The following is a 20,890-nucleotide window of genomic DNA, read 5'->3' on the forward strand; positions in this document are numbered from 1 at the left end:
GTATATTTTCCCGGGCTTCCCTGGTGGCGCAGTGGTTGAGAGTCCGCCTGCCGATGCAGGGGACGCGGGTTCGTGCCCTGGTCCAGGAATATCCCACGTGCCGCGGAGCGGCTGTGCCCGTGAGCCATGGCCGCTGAGCCTGCGCGTCCGGAGCCTGTGCTCCGCAACGGGAGAGGCCCCAGCAGTGAGAGGCCCGCGTACAGGAAAAAAAAAAAAAAAATACTTACCCTTCTCTGGAACAATACAGGGACCTCAGAACACCTCAACTCTGATAATTTTCCCCTCAGATCATATGCTATTATTATTGGATAATTTAGTTCTATCTTATAATTTTTTTAATCTTACAAGATTTTAGATGATGATGATGGTGATGATGATTTTGTACTGGAACTTTGTATATAGAATTAACCACATTTTACTGCTTTCTTTCGTTATCATTCCTTCTTGCATCAAACCAGCCATCAGGAATCACTTTCCTTGGTCTGGAATACATACTAGAGGATTCACTTTACTGGGGGTTTTATTTGAAAATGTCTTCGTTTGCCCTCATTCTTGGGAGACATTTGTGCTCAATGCATCACCCTAGAATGGACGGTTCGTTTCTCTGAGTACATTGCTGCTTATATTTCACTGTTTCCTGGTTTGTGTCACTGCTGTTGCGAAGCCGACTCTTGGTCCTTCCCTTGTAAATAATCTGTATTTTCTTTCAAGCTGCTTTTAAGATCTTCTTTGTTGTTCTGTAATTTTATTGTGTTGTGTCTAGACGTAGATTTCTTTTCTTTTTTTAAATTTATTTTGCTTAGGATTTGCTGGGCTTTCTAAATCTCCTAATTGGTCTCTCTCATTATCTGGAAAACGCTAAGTCATATATCTTCAAGCATTACCTCAACCTAATTCCCTCTCTCTTTCTCTACTCTTATCCCATAACTGATTAGACATGTCAGACTTTCTCCCTCTATCCTCTGTGTCTCCTAACTTGTCTTTGCCTCTTTCTACATTCAGAATAATTTTTTTCGCTCCACCTCTCAGGTTATTACCTCTCCCTTCTGTTGTATGTAATCTCCCATTAAATCTATCTGCTGAGTTTCTAACTTTAATGATTATATTTTTCATTTCTAATATTTATTTTGTTCTTTTTCAAATGTGCTTAGTCCTGTGTTCAGTAGTATCTTACTCCTTATTCACATGTCTAAATCCTACCTTTTTCTATCTTTCAACATACTTATTTCACACTTTGCATCTGATACTTCTGATATCGGAAGTGTTGGATGGTCTCATCTGGTATCTCTGCTGGCTTTTGCCCATGGTGCTTTGTTTCCTTATATATCTTCTATTCTATTTGTTTGTTTCTATTTTTTTATAAGCTTATATTCCTTTGAACTTAATCGATTGAAAGTCTTTGTGGCCTGTGGTGACGGGTATTTCTATTTCTCTCCCCTACTAAGGATTTAACCCCTTGGAATTCCAGTTTTTTGTGATATAGGCTGATGGCCTTAGGGAAGCCCTACACTTCTGTCCCTTGCCCCTCCCTGCAAATCTATTAACACCAAAGCTTCAGGTCATCTGGGTCTGGGAAATGTCCTTAAGGTGAAAGCCAACCTCAATACTCATGGATTCTTTTTCTGGGTTCCTATTTTCACTTAGTTTGCAGCGGTACCAGTCCCCCATGGCAATTCTGCCATGGATTGCTGAACTAGGGCGCATTAAGCTCTTCGGATAGAAGGTTCTTCTACAGAAACTCAAAGGTCTTCCCAGGCCAAAATTCTGCACCCTGTGGGCTAGCACTGATACATATGAGGCCCTTGGTGTACACCTGCTGGACAGGCTTGCATGGAACACAACTGTGTTCCCTTCGTTCTCTCACTGCCTCAGGCAGACAGGACGCAGGCACAGGTAGAGCAAGCAAGGGGCATTTGGTGTCACAAAACCCGCATTCGTGTCACGCAAATGAGGATGAGGGGTACTGAGAGAGAAGCCAGCCCCACATGGTTTAGCGATGGATCACTTCCCTCGCTCCTCCTTTCCTTCCCACCCCTGTGAGGGGCACCCCACCTCTTGTGCCTCAAGGCACAACTCCTCTTTATTTCCACATGGTGTAACAGATGCTAAAGCCAGGGAGGCGCACAAGCAGTCACCTAGCCTTGTTGTCCCATTTTCTGATCTTTCAAATGGAGAAGAAAAAAATAAAAACACAGGACCTGTGTTGTCCTGTTGCAGTGATGATGATAATTAACGTGTATAAAGTTCCTGGCTCAGCCATTGTCTGCATTAAACTTAGTTATCCTTAGTATTATTGCTAATAATAGTGATATCAATAGATGAAGTGTGACTGTTATTATTAATCAAACAAGAACAACATCTAACTTCAAAGATTTTCATTATTCACTGGGATTTTGGCTTTAGCACAAAGCCAGTAGATAAAGTCCTTTGCCCCAGCCTTTGGTCTTTACAGAAGTGGCTGCTTCGGGTTCAAGCCTCAGGATTGGAAGAGATTAAGGCTACGAAAGCTTTGCTTGGTACCATTAGGAAGAGTCACCGAGGAAAAGACAGACGAGAAGGAAGAGTTAACACCAGTGTCTGCATCGTTGTCAAATAAGCGAGCACTGGAGCTTCTCTTTCAGACGCAGCCACGTAGCAAGATGACAATGAAAAGTCCGAGGGTGAACATTTGGGAAGCTGATAAGAGATTCGAGCTCTGTAAAAGAATTTGGGAAGCAGGCAGCTAAATGGTGGATGCAAATAACCTAGACGAATGACGGAGTAGAGGGGGCAAGGGACACACTGAGGCTCCGGTGACTCATTTCTGAAAGCAGAGCATGTCTTGTGGCCTCACGTCACCACCGAGGACTGCCACTGAAAGGCTTTTTCAAAAACATTCAGGCCAGGGAAGGTAGAAATCCTGGCAGAGGACATGAAAAACCCAGATTAGGTGGCTGAATCGGATGCGAAGGTGAATAGCATCTGAAATAGCCTTTTTTTTTTTTTTTGACTCACTTGAAGGTGAACACAGGGACAAGTCATGGACAGTAATTTAACTGTAAAATGATCGGTGCTTGGAGAGTAGATTTGACTCTGTGGAATGACAAGAAATGGACAAGGATCTTGCAGCTATTTTTCTCTTCCCCCATCCTGACCTCTCTCCTGTTAAAAATAAAAGGAGAAACAGAGGCACAAAGTTATTAAGGTTTGCCAGTGACGTAGGAGCCAGAGCAAGGACCCAGGTTTCTTATTTTTATCCCCACGTATATCCACCAAATTGTCCCACCTGCCTGGCTTACAAAATATAACGTAGCCCCAGATTGAAGCAGGAGCCTCTTAACAGCCTCTCCTGGTTCAGTAAATAAGAAGAGTGTTCCACATTTGTGCAGCACTTTCGAATAACAGGCAAAGGGTTTTCACAGATCGTACCTCGTTTGCAAAGCTTGAAGCAACTGGAAACAGCTATCTGATGTTTCCCTTGAAGAGACTTCCGGTGCTGGCTTTCTGTTCCCCAGGGGCCTAAAGTTATAATCCTCTTGGTGTCTGTGATGTTTCTACTGCCATCAAAGGTCAAACAAGAGGTGAACAGACATTTCAGTGGGTTTACTGCTACTTTGTCACTTCTCTGTTGCTCACGGTACTTTCCTAAGGTTCTATGTTTGGGGGAAAATAAAAGGGAGGGAGGGACAGAGGAATGAAGGAACGAAGGAAGGGGATTTTCCTGTCTGCCACATAGAGCTATTTCTGGTGCCTCAAGCAACTTCACAGAATTCTGTGATGAAGACTGGAGGCTCGCTCAAGGGAGGTAAAGAAAGGATGTTGGTGAAAGGATGGGGCAGAAGGCCTTGGGTCTAGATGGTGACTATTGTATTTCCAGAACATTCAATCAACTACCCTCCTAAGTTTGCTTTTCATTACATTGCTGGTATTTTCTCAAAGCTCTCAATTGTGGGAATATGGGACACAGGGTCCTCATTTTAGAAGCCCTTCCTATACAATAACAGCATTGGCAGGTAAATTATTTTTGGTTGAACAGATGATTAGGAGTAAGAGCTATAGTTCTATTGATTTAAAATGGTAAGAGGCTTTCGGCACATTATTTTAAATGCCTGTGGGAGTTGTATAAAGTCCCTCGAGGATTACTGACTTTGGGTTAAAATCCTTATTACAGAGTTTTGTCTTTTGTGTCCAAATCATTGCATTATCTTGAATTGCGGTCGGCAATTTTTCAGCCCTTTTGAGTCATTGTGACGCAAACAGGACTGTGATTTCCCAAAGCCATGTTTGGCTTTGCACTGGCTCTCGCCAACTCTAAAAACAAGACTGTTTGTTCAGGTAAGCAGAGCAAGATGTAGATGAAGCCCGAGGCCTTGATCCTTTTAAAAATGCTGGCCAAGGCCTCCTTCCTTCCCGTGAACTTCCCCACCATCCTCTCAAGAGGGTCGCAGAGGGTGGAGTGAGACAGCTTGGAGCCAAAGTGCAGATTCACCATCACTGCCAGGGAAAACTAATTCAAACCATTTGCTCTTCATTCAAGGGTCCTTACATTTGGAAGGATGTGAAAGCCCATCTAGTCCAATACCCTCACTTTACCAGTGGGGATGCCAGAATCCAGAGAGATGAAGTAACTAATGCAAAAAGTACACTGGCTTAGCGCGAAGCTATTTCTTTGCTTCTCAACTTTTAAAATAGGGTCGTCCTGGTTGTCATAAGCCTGTTTTTAATTCTATTTTATTCTACTAAGATCAGGAATCTTCAGCATTGAAATATATATGTTCTAGAATAGAAAAGCCCACAAAATTACAATCACAAACAAAAATAAAGTAAAATTGAATTTGTTGAATCCGCTGCCACAGAGAAGGTAGATATATTTTTTTTTCTCTTAATAGATTTATTTTTCAGACAAGTTTTCGGTTCAGAGCAGAAGTAAGCAGAAAGTGCAAAGAGTTCCCCTATATACCCTGTGCCACACACACGCACAGCCTCCTGCACTATCATCGTCCTTCACCAAGTGGTACACTTGTGTCTTTGTTTTGTTTTTTACTGCAAGTTTGTACCCTTTGACCGACCTCCTCCCAATTCCCCCCACCCCCAGCCCCTGAGAACCACCATTCTACCCTCTGTTTCTACAAGTGTGAGTTTCTTAGATTCCATATGGAAGTGATACCGTGCAGTACGATGATGCTCTCTCTGTCTGACATGTCTCACTAAGCATAATGCCCTCAAGTGCCTCACTGTCCGTCCACACTGTGGTAAACAGCAGGATTTCCTTCTCTCTCACGGCTGAATCATGTTCTGCGGTGTGTGTTTGTGATACACATATATCATATCTTTCACATATAAGATATGATATATACCGTATCTTCATTATCCATTCATCCATTGACAGATACTTAGGTTGTTTTCATATCTTGGTTATTGTGGAAAATGCTGCAGTAAACAAGGGAGTGCAGGTATCTTTTTGATATCCTGTTTTCATTTTCTTTGGATATGTACCCAGAAGTGGGATTTTGCCAGGTCATATGGTGGTTCTATTTTTGGTTTTTTGAAGAACCTCCATACTGTTTTCCATAGGGACTGAACCAATTTACATTCCCCCCCAACAGTGCACAACGGCCCCCTTCTCTCCACATCCTCACTCTTCTTATCTCTTGTCTCCTTGACGATAGCCATTCAGCAGGCGTGAGATGATCAGAGTGGTACCCTTGTCATAGTCAGTGAACCTACACTGACTATCCTTTTCATCCAAGCTGCTCTGGCAAGAGGCATTCTATCTTAAACGCTGCCATTTTCTTGCATTTATTTATTTATTTATGGCTGCGTTGGGTCTTCGTTGCTGCGCACAGCGTTTCTCTAGTTGCGGCGAGCGGGGGCTACTCTTCGTTGCAGTGCACAGGCTTCTCATTACAGTGGCTTCTCTTGTTGCGGAGCACGGGCCCTAGGCACACGGGCTTCAGTAGTTGTGACATGCAGTCTCAGTAGTTGTGGCTCGCGGGCTCTAGAGTGCAGGCTCGGTAGTTGTGGCACACGGGTTTAGTTGCTCCATGACATGTGGGATCCTCCCGGACCAGGGCTCAAGCCCATGTCCCCTGCATTGGCAGGTGGATTTTAACCACTGCACCACCAGTGAAGCCCAACACTGCCATTTTCTAGTGAAAACACAGAAAAAGCGCTAAAACCTTATGAAAGTCCCTCCAGCCTTCCTCTTTCCATTCACATGGTGGGGAGGGAAGAGCAAAGAAGATAGGTAAAAGTAAATGAGACTCTCTGCCAGCCTCTCCAGCTGGCCAGCAGTAGCCGCCTGTGAGTCAAGACAGTGAAGTCAGAGGAACTCCTCCCCTCCTCCTCTGAGACCATCTAGAAATGCGTGGGAAAAACAGAGGCCACCTCCAGCTCCTACTGCTGTTTCATCAACAGTAACTTCCTTGAGGGACATTATCACATTAGCCAGACAAAATCACATTAGCCAGAGAAATCAGAGAAGAACAAGAAATAAAAGGAATCCAAATTAGAAAAGAAGAAGTAATACTGTCACTGTTTGCAGATGACATGATACTGTATGTAGAGAATCCTAAAGACGCTACCAGAAAACTACTAGAGCTAATCAATGAATTTGGTAAAGGAGCAGGATACAAAATTAATACACAGCAATCTCTTGCATTCCTATACACTAATGATGAAAAATCTGAGAGAGAAATTAAGGAAACACTCCCATTTACCATTGCAATGAAAAGAATAAAATATCTAGGAATAAACCTACCTAAGGAGACAAAAGACCAGTATGCAGAAAACTATAAGACACTAATGGAAGAAATTATAGGTGATACAAACATATGGAGAGATATACCATGTTCTTGGCTTGGAAGAATCAAATTGTGAAAATGACTCTACTACCCAAAGCAATCTACAGATTCAATGCAATCCCTATCAAACTACCAATGGCATTTTCCACAGAACTAGAACAAAAACTTTCACAGTTTGTATGGAAACACAAAAGACCCCGAATAGCCAAAGCAATCTTGAGAAAGAAAAACGGAGCTGGAGGAATCAGGCTCCCGGACTTCAGACTATACTACAAAGCTACAGTAATCAAGACAGTATGGTACTGGCACAAAAACAGAAATATAGATTAATGGAACAGGATAGAAAGCCCAGAGATAAACCCATGCACATATGGTCACCTTATCTTTGATAAAGGAGGCAAGAATATACAATGGAGAAAAGACAGTCTCTTCAATAAGTGATGCTGGGAAAACTGGACAGCTACATGGAAAAGAATGAAATTAGAACACTCCCTAACACCAGACACAAAAATAAACTCCAAATGGATTAAAGACCTAAATGTAAGGCCAGACACTATCAAACTCTGAGGAAAACATAGGAAGAACACTCTATGACATAAATCACAGCAAGATCCTTTTTGACCCACCTCCTAGAGAAATGGAAATAAAAACAAAAATAAACAAATGGGACCTAATGAAACTTAAAGGCTTTTGCACACCAAAGGAAACCATAAACAAGACGAAAAGACAACCCTCAAAATGGGAGAAAATATTTGCAAACAAAGTAACTGACAAAGGATTAATCTCCAAAATATACAAGCAGCTCCTGCAGCTCAATATCAAAAAAACAAACAACCCAATCCAAAACTGGGCAGAAGAGCTAAATAGACATTTCTCCAAAGAAGATATACAGATTGCCAACGAACACATGAAAGGATGCTCAACATCACTAATCATTAGAGAAATGCAAATCAAAACTACGGTGAGGTATCACCTCACACCAATCAGAATGGCCATCATCAAAAAATCTACGATCAATGCTGGAGAGGGTGTGGAGAAAAGGGAACCCTCTTGCACTATTGGTGGGGATGTAAATTGATACAGCCACTATGGAGAACAGTATGGAGGTTCCTCAAAAAACTAAAAACAGAACTACCATACGACCCAGCAGTCCCAGTACTGGGCACATACCCTGAGAAAACCATAATTCAAAAAGAGTCACGTACCAGAATGTTCATTGCAGCTCTATTTACATTAGCCAGGACATAGAAGAAACCTAAGTGTCCATCGACAGGATGAATGGATAAAGATGATGTGGCACATATATACAATGGAATATTAGCCATAAAAAGAAACGAAACTGAGTTATTTGTAGTGAGGTGGATGGACCTAGAGTCTGTCATACAGAGTGAAGTAAGTCAGAAAGAGAAAAACAAATACCATATGCTAACACATATATATGGAATCTAAAAAAAAAAAAAAAAGGTTCTGAAGAACCTAAGGGCAGGACAGGAATAAAGACACAGACCTAGAGAATGGACTTGAGGACACGGGGAGAGGGAAGGATAAGTTGGGATGAAGTGAGAGAGTGGCATGGACATACATACACTACCAAATGTAAAACAGCTAGTGGGAAGCAGCCGCATAGCACAGGGAGATCAGCTCAGTGTTTTGTGACCACCTAGAGGGGTGGGATAGGGAGGGTGGGAGGGAGACGCAAGAGGGAGTGGATATGGGGACATACGTATACGTATAGCTCATTCACTTTGTTATACAGCAGAAACTAACACAACGTTGTAAAACAATTATACTCCAATAAAGGTGTTTTAAAAAAAAATGACATTTGCAGTTCAGCATCTACCAATATCAGTGTGAGACAGCAAAGGTTCTCAGTGTATCTCCAGGCTCACTGAGAGAGTGAGGACGTCATTTCTCTCTCCACATGCATGATTCCATGCATAATTTTAAAAAGGGCCCACTGCCTTCTGCCAGAGCCAACTGTTTATGTAGCTGTAATACTGTTTTACTAGCTGTGCTTGTGGAGGTGCCTTTTCCTTCTGTGTCAGCAAAATTGCTGGGCGGGCGGATGGGGCTGGGGACTGTGGGGGTCTCACAGAGATGATTAATTACTGAGCATCTCGCCGCAGATGTTCTACTCTTCCCGGCGCTGTGGGCCCTTTTCGTCTCTTCTTCATGGGAACGCATTCTCCCTCTTTCCTTCTCTCCCACTCCGTCCCGTGCATTCACACTTCCCCCACTGCTTCCTCCCAGCGGTGGCTTCTCTCTTGGAATTCTGGACCACAACACAAGAAAGAAAGGTGTTTTCATATCACGGTTAATTGGCAGTCAGAGTCAAAACAAAAGCAAAATATTCTGAAAATGCCAAGCACGTGGGAGGAAGGTCTCCTCGCTAAACTGACCCTTCCTTGTGACCTCAGACCCCTTTTCAAGATTCTTACTGTTGCAGTAACACCGGGTGGTCATATGGACTGAAAATATAGATTCAGAAGTGATTGGGTCATTCTCTCTGGAGAGAGGTTTTTTTGTATTTGTTTTTTCAGTTTATTAACAGAATGTGTGATATCAACTAGAGAGTGATCACCGCTTCTTATGCAATTGAATCTAAGTGCAGATCATTTCACATATGCCTCCCTTTTCTTAAGTAGTTCCAGTGCTTCCTTTTCATAGGACAGAGTTGAGCTGAGGGCTTCCTAACTGTGAGAAGAAGTAGGGCCACACTGCACCCCCAGTGACTTTAAAATTGGTTCCCCCATCCAAGAGTGCTGTACACCCCTCCCCCCTGATTTTGGTGGGAGAGAAAATAGAAGAGGCTTATCTTTCAAGCTTCCAGGAGATAAACTACAAAGCCAACAGAGAAAGATCTGTCACTAGTGTCTCAAAGGTTCTCTCTGCCCACTAGACCAGCATTTCTGAAGATGTGGGACCTGGATCACCCACACCAGAAGCTGATTAAAATAGATTCCTGAAGGCCAACCCAGAGAAGGGGGCTGGCCTGAGACAGAGGGGCTGCTGAGCTGGAAATTGGGAGACCTGGTTCTGGTTCCGCCTCTGCCCCGGCATCACTGTGTGACCTTGCACATCCCAGGTCCCCTCATCTGTAAAATGAGGGGTGGTCGGACAGTCCCTTAGAGTGCTATGAGCTTGGACTTCTGTGCCAGTGTGGGATGTGTGACCCTGCTGAGCGCCGACCAGCGGGTTCTAGATCACACTTTGAAGCTTCTGAGAAAGAGCTCTGTGGAGGCAAAAACATAGACCCTGAGAGTTGTTTTTGCTTTTGGGGGTTTTTTCCAGAATATCCAGCTAATGTCCTGTAGGGCTTCGTTCCTATTTCTCTGTGATCCAAAAGGGAGTCCAGGAGGGACAGAGTAAAGAAACGAAATTAAATGTCCATAAGAATATCCCAAAAGAATAGAGGCAGAGGAAAAGTCACGTTTGAATTTAAGCCTCTGAAAACATTTGGCAAAGCACTGAGTTCTCCGTTCAGGTTCATCATTATGAATTTTCCCGTGAGCTCACTGTGTTCCCAGGACCCACCAGACCCGGGCCCCTCACATCCTCTGCCTAAAAGGACGAGGTTGCAGGAGTGAATCTGCACCTCGCTGTATCCTCCGCAGCTGTCCTCTGCTCGGTCTGGAAGATGTCCGATTCTTCCTCACACTTTCACTTCCTCTTTGAGCTGGGATGTCCCAAATTACACAGCCAGGGTCTTCACCAAGGGGAGACGTATTCTCCACAGGATCTGCAGAGAGTGAGAAAATAGATCCGATCTTGAGCAACTGTGGTAGAACAATTGTGTAAACGTCTTTGAAATCCATGTGTTTTTCCAGGTGAAAATGGCCTTCCACTCACAAGGTAGATTGGACGCATTCAGGAGACCCAGAAAATCTCGGTTTGTCCCATAATTTCCCCAGAGTTGTTGTTTTTTATTTTTTCCTTCTCCTTCTTCCCTTACCTTGATCCTGTTCAGGACAGAAATTCCTGAATGGAATGGGTTAGAAATTTTGCCCGTTCCCATCAATGTGACTTTTTGAACCTCCCGAGAGGCAGGAAGGAAGCCAAATGTAATTACTCAGCCTCTAAGATTTCATCGTGTGGTGATTCATCAAAGGATCTGAAGACACTGCACATTTCTGAACTGAAATGCGCCTTCCAAGAGGCTCCTTTGCCATGTTGCTTTCCTGCAGAAAGAAAGAGCCATGAGGGGGAATTTCACACCGTAACCAAGGCTCGTGCTGTGCCACCTCTTTATCTGTGTCCCCTTTAACCGTGTTGATAACATTATGTTTGAGTAAGTTCAGTCTCATCTTTCCTCTTGTCCTCCTTCATCTTTGCCGTTAGCCTGGAGACCATACACCCTGTGCCTGTGTCCAGCCTTGTAACAATTTTTAAGATTATTTTCAAATATTATCAGGCAGGCAAAAATTTTACGTCTCTGAAAAACCCATGCTTGGCCACCTACCCCGTGACCTTGGGCGAGTCAGTTAATTGCTCTGAGCCTCTAGTTCAGCGACTCTCAGTCTTGACTCTCCATTAAAACTACCTGGGGAACTTGAATAAATACTGCTGTCGGGTCCCTATCCCCAGATTTGCTGACGCATCTGGTCTGGGGCTGGCCCAGGCCTCTGTATTTGGAACTCTCCCAGGTGTTTCCAGTGTGTAGCCGAGGACGCCAATCGTTTCTCTAGGTCCTTGTTCTTCAAAGTGAAGGCCTTAGACAAGCAGCACCAGTATTCCCTGGATGCCTGTTAGAAATGAAGACCCTCAGCTCCCCTCGCCCGACCTACTGCCTCAGAATCTGCATTTTGGCAAGACCCCAGGTGACGCATAGGTCCGTCACAGTAAGAGAGGCACAGCTCTAATTCCTTGTCTGTTAAAGAGAGGTAATAATATTCACTACGGGCAGAGCTGTGTGCTGCATGTTTTCCCCACGTAACCTCAGACACATACAGAGGAGAAACCTCGCATACGGGCTCTTAGCCAGTTTCATGGAGCTCTGGTGTGTGACCTGGTGGGTTTGTTGGGAGTGGTGGTTGTTCCCTTCTGTGGTTTTCTTAAGAGGCTGATGGTTAGTTAACGTTTAAATGACCATGTAAAAACGTTCTCCCTTTGATCTGAGAAGCTGGACTTCTCCCCCAAATTTAATAAAATTTGCCTCCTCTTTCTATCACATTTTAGTTTGATTCGGGGGTTATAAATCAACTCTAGTTGGCAGACGGATTTGAGGAACAACATGAAGTGGTTTTTAGGATGGGGATTAGTAAAGCAGGGGAACCAGAAGCTGAATGAGTGGAGCGCAAGCTCTTCAGACAAGTTTGTTTACAAGGGATCAGCAAACTCCGGCCCACAGGCCATGCCGCCTGTTTATGTAAATAAAGTGGTATTGGACCGTAGCCCCGCTCGTTCAGTTAGGTAGAATCAACACTGCTTTCATACTACTCTAGTAACACTGAATAGTCCTGAGAGAGACCACACGGCCTGCAAAGCCCAAAATAATGCTTTCCACGTTCCAAAGGCTGACACTAGCCTTTCACAGAAAAAGGTTGCCTATTCCTGAGTTAGAGCAACTACTAAGTGAGGCCAAGGTTGGATGAGCACGGCCACCTGGGCGCATTGGTTTACTGGGTTTCGCGGTCCAGTCTAGGCCCCTAATCCCAAGCAGACAGTGAGCAGTGGTGTGGTCATGGCAGGGCCAGCTGGAGGGCCCGGCACAGGCCTGTCCACACCCTGGGAACAAATAGGAGGGAAGAGATCATCTTTGTCCACAGAGAGCAGCACTGGTTGGTCAAGTTGGTGGAAGTATTGCTTGAGCTTCGACCTAAAATATCCCTGTTATAAATAACTGCATTTCAAAAAATATTGGGAAAGAGCCTGGCAGAAAAACCCCCGAGTTAAACACGAAACACAAAATTTCTAGTCAAGCTGGAAAGCCAGGATGCTTACCTGGGAAAAGTGAAAGGCAAACGAATGTGTTACCAGCCTATGTCAAGAGAGAAACTCCTTCCTCGGGGAAAGTTTTAAGCACTTGGAACATAGACATTAGGCCTATTAAGTCTTTGATAGACCCTGCTGTCAAAGGATGTCTAAAATAAGCATGTGCTCGTGTCTATCTTCTTTTTCCCTTCAGTGGGCTATGGAGAAATCAAGGATCCCATAAGATTTGCCCTCTACTCTCAGTCTGAGAACCAGTAATTGCTAACCATGGAGCAGTGATGCTTTGTGGGACAGGAATTAGAAGGGAAAGATGGAGAGCAATAGGCAGGAAAAATCTCCCCAAACTTGGGTTCTTGAAACTGGATGCTCCCTTGATGATAACTCGTATTTCTAAATTTAATTTGTTTTCTCTCGTAATTCTTTTGGGTCCCTTCTCTCATCCTAGCTGGGCTTCTATCTCTTCCAGTAGGCACTAGTGAGGCCAAGAAATTTGTTGTTGGGCCTAAGAAGCCTCGTGGAAGGCAGCTGGATTGAGCTGAAGTGTAGCAATTAGCTATTGCCTAATTCCGTCCAAATGGTGTTTCTAGATCTGCAACAGTGATAAAAAGTGAGAGTTCCAAGTGGGGAAAAAAAAAGAGCAAGAGAAAGATACTAGCAGTCTTGGGTCTAACAGATTGTTCAAATTATATTCTTGCTGTTCCATTTTGCAAGTTTTTAATCAGACTGGAAGACGTGAAGTCTTTGCATAATCTCTCTGTACATAGGTTTTGTTGCCAGTTTATTCCCTCCGGCATGGGGCTGGCTCAGCTGTTGAGCCCTGGCGTGGGGGTCCCCAAATGGGGCTGATTCTGCCTTCAGAGCAGAACTTGAAATGTGTGCTTTAAAGATGTATGACGGCTTGATAAAAATGATGATGCCCTTTTGTCAAGTCATTCTAAGAAGCAGATTATTTTTCCCAAAGCTTCTTTCAATACTCTGGAGTTTATATATATATATATTTATATTTAGCTATAGTTTATAATATAATATATATTATATATTTATATTTACATTATATATGTAATATATATTTATATTATAAATATAAACTATATTTATATATACATTTGAATATTCCAATTTGAATCCTCTGCCTCCAAATATCAACAACCAAACTTATTCTATTGATATATAAATATATATATTATTATATTATAATAATTATATTATAATAATATCATTCTATATAATATAATATAATTATTATTATATTAATATATAATTATATATTTATATAATATATTATAATATATAATTATATATAATTATAATATATAATTTTATATATATATATATATATATATAAATAGAATCAGTTTGGTAGTTCTGACTGAATTGACCAGTAATGAGTTTCACTATGAGTGAATTTGATGTCAGGAGATTGCAAGAGAAGTAACAAATGTGAAGATCTCTGTTTACAAGAAAGATACTTTTCTCTTTGGCCACGACAGGTGACTCATGGGAGAGGTTAACATTTTCTTTTCTCTGGATGTTTACATGAAGTTTCTGGAAATCATTGGAAGGATTCTGCACATGACAGGATTTTTCCAGGGGCAACAGATGAGGGGTTTAGGGATGAAATTGGTCTGTGCATCAGGGTTGGAAAAGGATTCCAAGCTCTTCATGTGCTGTATGAATTTATATGCATTTGCCTCTCAATATAGCACTGAGCCAGGAAGTCTGATGTGCCACTGAAGAGACTCAAGTCTCCCTTAACTTTTCGCTATATTTTTTCTACTTTCTTTATAACTTTGAAGTTTTAAGTAATCATAGTTTCTTCTTGACTTTTTTTTTTTGCCTTTTTTTCCAGATTTTGGACTAGGTACAGGCATGGCCATCAGTCTCGCTTAAGGCCAACACTATGTAGCATCTTTTTGTCAACGTTCAATCGTGCAGGCTCTGAGCTCTGATCCTGGGATTCCGAGTCAGTCATATAAACTGCAGCCTGAGAGGTTTGGGGGTTTTCCCCCCTTGTCAAACTAGGATAAACCCAATTTTAGAGTCTGGACAGTTCCTGTCCCTTCCTGGGGAGCACCAAAAGGAGCCCGTGAAGTGGCCTGCAGTTCATTTCTTGAATTCTCCTGAGAAGTTGTGGCCAATAACAAAAAATGAAATGTGGAAGGTGTTTTGCAGATTGCAGTGCACCCTGACCAACCTTCCTCCATCTTTGCAGTAACCCAATGAGGAAGGTACAGGCATACCTTGGCGGGGTAAGATTCCCATTCGAATCCTCTACCTCCAAATATCAATACGATGTCTTCTTCACTGCAACACACATCCCGTGTGTAGATCAGCAAATGAGGATAGGAAAGTAGATAGAGAAGCAGAGTCCTAACGTGGGATTAAGAAACCCGTGGGGCTTCCCTGGGGGCGCAGTGTTTGAGAGTCCGCCTGCCGATGCAGGGGACACGGGTTCGTGCCCCGGTCCGGGAGGCTCCCACATGCCACGGAGCGGCTGGGCCCGTGAGCCATGGCCGCTGAGCCTGCGCGTCCGGAGCCTGTGCTCCGCAACGGGAGAGGCCACAACAGTGAGAGGCCCATGCGTACCTCAAAAAAAAAAAAAAAGAAAGAAACCTGTGTAACCACAGAGAGGGAGGAAGGGAAAGTGTGCAGTTGGTGGAAAAAGAGAATGAGTGTACAAGAAACAGAGAAGTCGAGAGAAAAGTCATTAGCAAAAGATGCAATCACAACTTTAAGTCACGTCCCTTATAGAAGAGCTTAGCCTCTCTCCTTTTTCCCGGCATTCCCCGCAGTGCCTTGATCAAGACTTGGAGAGACTTGCTGAAAGTAAAAAAGCAAAGAGTGTCTTCTCTAGTTTCCCCTATTTTGCTCTTACTTTTACTACTTACGAAGGGCCAGAGAGTAAGTGTGTTCTGCTTTGCTGGCCAGTGGTCTCTGTCATGACTACTCAGCTCTGTCTTTACCGCACGGAATCAGCCACAGATAGCATGAAAACAAATGGGCCTGGCTGTGAGCCCATAAAATTTATATTTGCAAAAGCAGCAGCCAGCTGGTGACCTCAGTTTGCTGGCCTCCAACCTTTATTGGAATGTGATTGTACATTACAGTCACCTGGGGAACAGTAAAAAACACCAACGCCCCCAGGTCCTTCCCTACAATAACTGAATCCTTCTGAAGTAGGGTCCAAGCATTAATATGTACTTTTAAAGCTTCCCGTGAAATCCTAGTGGGAAAACAAGATGGGCGATGGGGGGATGCCACTGTCCTTGATTCTAAAACAGTGGCTCTCAAAGTACAGTCCCCCGGAGAGACAGCGACACCAGCATGACCTGGGAACCTGTTAGGAATCAAATTCTCAAACCCAACTCCAGACCTACTAGATCCGAAACTCGGGGTGGAGCGCGGAATCTGTGTGTTAACAAGCCTTCGGAACAACTGTTCCGAAGCACAGTCAAGTTTGAGAACCACACATCTAGGGCCTGGAGAATAAGCATTCAGCTCCATAGCCCTCACTTCATGGGTAAGTCAGACAGAATGTTCTGGAAGCAGCACTGGATCTGGCATCAAAAATCCAGCTTCAAGCCCCCCTTCTGCCCTTTACTACACTTCCCTGAGCCTCAGAGTCTCCATCTATACAAAGGGTAATGTGCCGTTTATACCTGTATGGTGCGTGTGGTGGTTAGGTGATTAAATGTATGTGAAGGCAGTTACAAAGCTATCAAGCATCACCTTTGGTACCCACCACTGGCAAGTCAAAGTTCACCATTGACCACTGTTGAACTGAGGTTGAAGGATGTGCAATTATCATTCGTGGGCTCGGTCCATGATTTTTGATTCAGGAGGCTGCCTTGGCCCAAAAAGGAAAGTTGTCTTATCCTTCCATCATCGTGGTGGTCCTGCTTTCTGAACTGCAACAAAGCCATGAAGAGAGGAAAGTGGGACCGGAGAGAAGTACCTGAGTCACCAAGGAGACAAAGCAGACATGATCTCAGGAAAGCAAGGAAAAGCAATGAGAATTAAGGCTGATGGGATGGGCTCAAGGTCCACAAACCCTTGCATGAAGTAGACCGACTGAACAATGAATCCTCCTGGAGACGTTTTTCCATAAGTTTCCGAGTCACACTGTTTAGGGCATCTTGACATATGTTACCTGTCAAGAAATAGCACCAGCTACAATCACAAACTTATTCAAAAATGTCTAGATACCTTCATGAGGAACATACATAACTTGTTCCTAAGACAAACTGGGACGCTTTGGAGGAAAATTTACAGTCCTGTAGGTTTGACATCTAAGGGGATATATATTTGACATGAAATCACCCTTAGAACCTCTTTCAGAATATAATGTCCTGAAAGAAGCAGGATTTTACACAGTGTGGTGATTCTTGAGCTCGTGTGAGACCAAAACCAAGATACTTCTCAGGATGTCTGCTGTTTTAGAAATATGTGGATTTGAACTGAATGTTTCTAAAATAAAGGCCCTGCGGGAATCAGGCATCTTATATAGACTCTAGAGTTATTATCTGAACTTTAGGGAAAACATCCATGCCAAAATCAGCACCATCTGTTAAAGCTCCCTTGTCTTCCTGTCTTACTGCAAGACCCTGCTCTCTTAAATGCTGTGATTTTTTTTTTTTCTTCCTCTTTGGTTCATCTGGAGCATGAAGGGTGAGGAGAGGAGGGTCAGAAAGGTTCGTCGTTCTTTACTTGGACAGAGGCTCAGGAAGTGCTATGGAGAAGTGTTATTTTCTTATGTAGATTACCTATCAATTTCTATTAGTAAAATGCCCTGAAAATCGTTTTGCTGGGAAATTCTGGGAAAAGTTGAAGTAGGTTAGAATGAGCCATGAAACGTCAGAGCCGCAGGTGTAGCTGGAGTCAGAGAGTGGGGATTACCTCCTTTGTTCCCTTCCTAACCCTGCTGAAATGTCCTGATCCCAGAGGATACATCCAGGCTGCATTTCTCAGAGCAGCACGACTGCCTAGTAACATAGATCTGTTGAAATATGAACCAAGCAGGGTGTGAACGAGCTCAAAATATGCTGATTTCCAGATGTTCCTTGATTCTCTCAAACACTGATTTTGCCCCCAAAGACCATCCTGAGTTGGTGGATGGCAGCGATTCCTCATATTTCTTTTCCATGATCAAGGCAATATTTTAAAAGCCCCGTAGTGTTTCTCATGAGCCTATGTCTGGGTCTTGTCTAGGTCATATATTGCTTCTCAGTATGGAAATTGCAGAGTCTCTCTGGATTGGGCTGTGAAATATCTGCACATTGATACCAGTTGTTTGATTTGTTGCTCTTCCCAGGATGGAAAGCTTTTCAGAAATCTGAATGAAGGGTTGCTGTTTTATAGAGCGACCTTCCTTGAAAGAGAGGTCGAGGAAGATCTCCTTTCTCTGCAACAAAAATCAGGAAAACTAGGGGAGTTCATGTGAACATGCTTCAGGGAGAGTAAAAGAATCCAAAGCAGTGAATGTGAGTTTATAAAAGGAAAAAAAAAAACATTGTAAAACATGCTTACAACTAACATTATTATCGCATTCTAAAATCTCATTTACTTGGGAATTGAGAAAGAAGTTTGGTACGTGAATAACATGGAACCACAAATGCGAAAACTTCTGGGAGCTTCTTTTGAGTCTGTTAATCTGATATCTGGGTTAAATAAGGTCTCATAGAAACCCTTATGAAGGATCTTCTGCAAGTTTACGAGAGAAAGTTAATTATCTACCACCAGAAAGATGGTACCATAAGGAAAAAAGAATTTCCATGTGTCTTTCTACTTCCACCCTGTTCAGAGACAAATTTGACGCCCCCTACCTCACTGTCCCCTGAGCCTCTGAACTGACACATTTCCTCCCCATTTCTTATAAGGAGAACTATGACAGAACTCTCCACTTGCACTGTAGAAAGAAAAAAGACTTTGATCTGGGTTCATGTGACAGCATTGACTCATACAGGAAGTGACCTTAGTGGCTCAGTCTTCACTTTTTCATCTGTGAGATGCAGTTAATAATACCTGAGGAGGAGAGGTTAAGTGTTTTGTCTAAATTCACACCTGGTTGGGGTAGAATGAGGACTTGAATCTGCTGGGCCCACAACAAAGATAGTGTTTAGTCCGCAGTATTAATACCTGATCACGAGTAAACGGGCTAAGACACAGAAAACCCTCGTGACTCGGTGCAGTGCAAAAGGAGCCCTCTGTAAATAGCTGTTCCTGTTTTCTTTTCTTTTCTTTTTTTTTTTGGCTGCGTTGGGTCTTCGTTGCTGCACGCGGGCTTTCTCTAGTTGCGGCGAGCGGGGGCTACTCTTCGTTGCAGTGCGGGAGCTTCTCATTGCGGTGGCTTCTCTTGTTGCGGAGCACAGGCTCTAGGCACGTGGGCTTCAGTAGTTGTGGCACGCGGGCTCAGCAGTTGTGGCTCGCGGGCTCTAGAGTGCAGGGTCAGTAGCTGTGGCGCACGGGCTTAGCTGCTCCGCGGCATGTGGAATCTTCCCGGACCGGGGCTCGAACCCGTGTCCCTGCGTTGGCAGGCGGACTCTTAACCACTGAGCCACCAGGGAAGCTCCTGTTCCTGTTTTCTTTGCTCTTACTCCCCGTGCATCTGCCATGTCCTCTCTCTCCTCTGCAGCATCTGATGCACTCTGTGACCTTTCATGGCACACAATTAAAGGAGCAAAGGTGATTCATGTGCCTTTAATGCTTTCTGCCCCAGTTATTGCTGCTGTGTCCTTTTATTTGTTGACCTATTGTTTCTGCACGGCAATGGATTTCTTTTCGCGCCACCGTATTGTATTGTAATTTAAGTTCTTCATTAACAATGATCATTTTTAAAAACTAGAAATCATACTTTGGTGGTCGGCTCTCACTTTGGGGTCAGGGATTTGGAAGATAATCACAGCCTTCTCGGAGGAAGATTTCATCTAGAGATGGCTAATCGGCCTCTGGATATAGCCGAGAGTTTGGGGGACTCTACAGGCAACACAAAATGCAGAAGAGAACAGAGAACCCACTGCACCAGGAGCAAAGTCACCAACATTGCTTGTTCACACCGTCTCTGCTGAGCACCAACTGCGTGCCTTTCTGCCTGTCGGCTTCCCCCTACCCCAGGTGACGTCCATGGATCCACACCCCACACCAGCAGAGACTCTCTTGGATCTACCAGATCCTGTTTTTAGCCATTCTTGGTCCTGGAGTTTTCTGGCCATCCACGTTCCACAGTCTGCAAGTGCCTGGTGATGACGTCATTGAACCCTGTCCAGGACACCAGTGTACGCTGTGGAAGCCGTAATGGAGATGGCCCCTTCTTTTGAGAATTAACATGTGCCTGTATCCATTCACTGAATCCACTTAACAACCCTAGATTTTATAGACGAAGAAATGGAGTCACAGAGCGGCCAAAAGAAGCACCATTTTAGAAGTCCGTAGTAAACCGATGTAAATGACTCAGGGAGAATCCAGCCAGGAATGGATTTCCATATCACACACCTGAGGCGGATTTTAGAAGTGAGTCACGGTGGGAGACTGCTGATGTCTTGGAAATGTTGTGACCCTAATATTTAACTGGTTAACCTTCTGTCTTGTCATTGCCCTTAGTTTAAAAGGGAGTGAGGGGCTTCCCTGGTGGCGCAGTGGTTGAGAGTCCGCCTGCCGATGCAGGGGACACGGGTTCGTGCTCTGGTCCGGGAAGATCCCACGTGCCGCGGAGCGGCTGGGCCCGTGAGCCGTGGCCGCTGAGCCTGCGCGTCCGGAGCCTGTGCTCTGCAGCGGGAGAGGCCACAACAGTGAGAGGCCCGCGTACCGCAAAAAAAAAAAAAATCAGATCGCACTGCTGCTTTGATTGTATTGCTGCAGATTGATCAATGATCAACGACCCTAAAAGATATAGTGACCTACCTTCCTGAATTTAAAGAATCAGATATTGTAACATGAATAATCAACTTAAATTTTACTTTTATAGCAATTTTCAAAATATAACAGAAAGATCTTTTCTGGTCATCTGAGAAGGCCAAGTTATAAAGTAAGTGATATGCCTGTGTGGGTAAAACTCTGTGTCATACCTACTGTCGATAGACCTCTTCTGACTGCTCAATTCACAGTTTTGAGGATTTTACTCTTTACATAAGGGGATTCGTAGAAGATTTTTCAGTAGAGCCACGTTCTAGAAAATTCATCTG

General features: G+C 43.7%; 1 protein-coding gene across 6 annotated transcripts in view; it reads left to right on the forward strand.

Annotated features, from left to right (window-relative positions):
- GPC6 (glypican 6) overlaps positions 1–20,890 on the forward strand; it is a 1,079,647-nt gene that overhangs the window by 997,064 nt on the left and 61,693 nt on the right. The gene's annotated exons all lie outside the window — the stretch shown is intronic.

This window comes from Stenella coeruleoalba (genome assembly GCF_951394435.1).
Source record: "Stenella coeruleoalba genome assembly, chromosome: 18".
Lineage (NCBI taxonomy): Eukaryota > Metazoa > Chordata > Mammalia > Artiodactyla > Delphinidae > Stenella > Stenella coeruleoalba.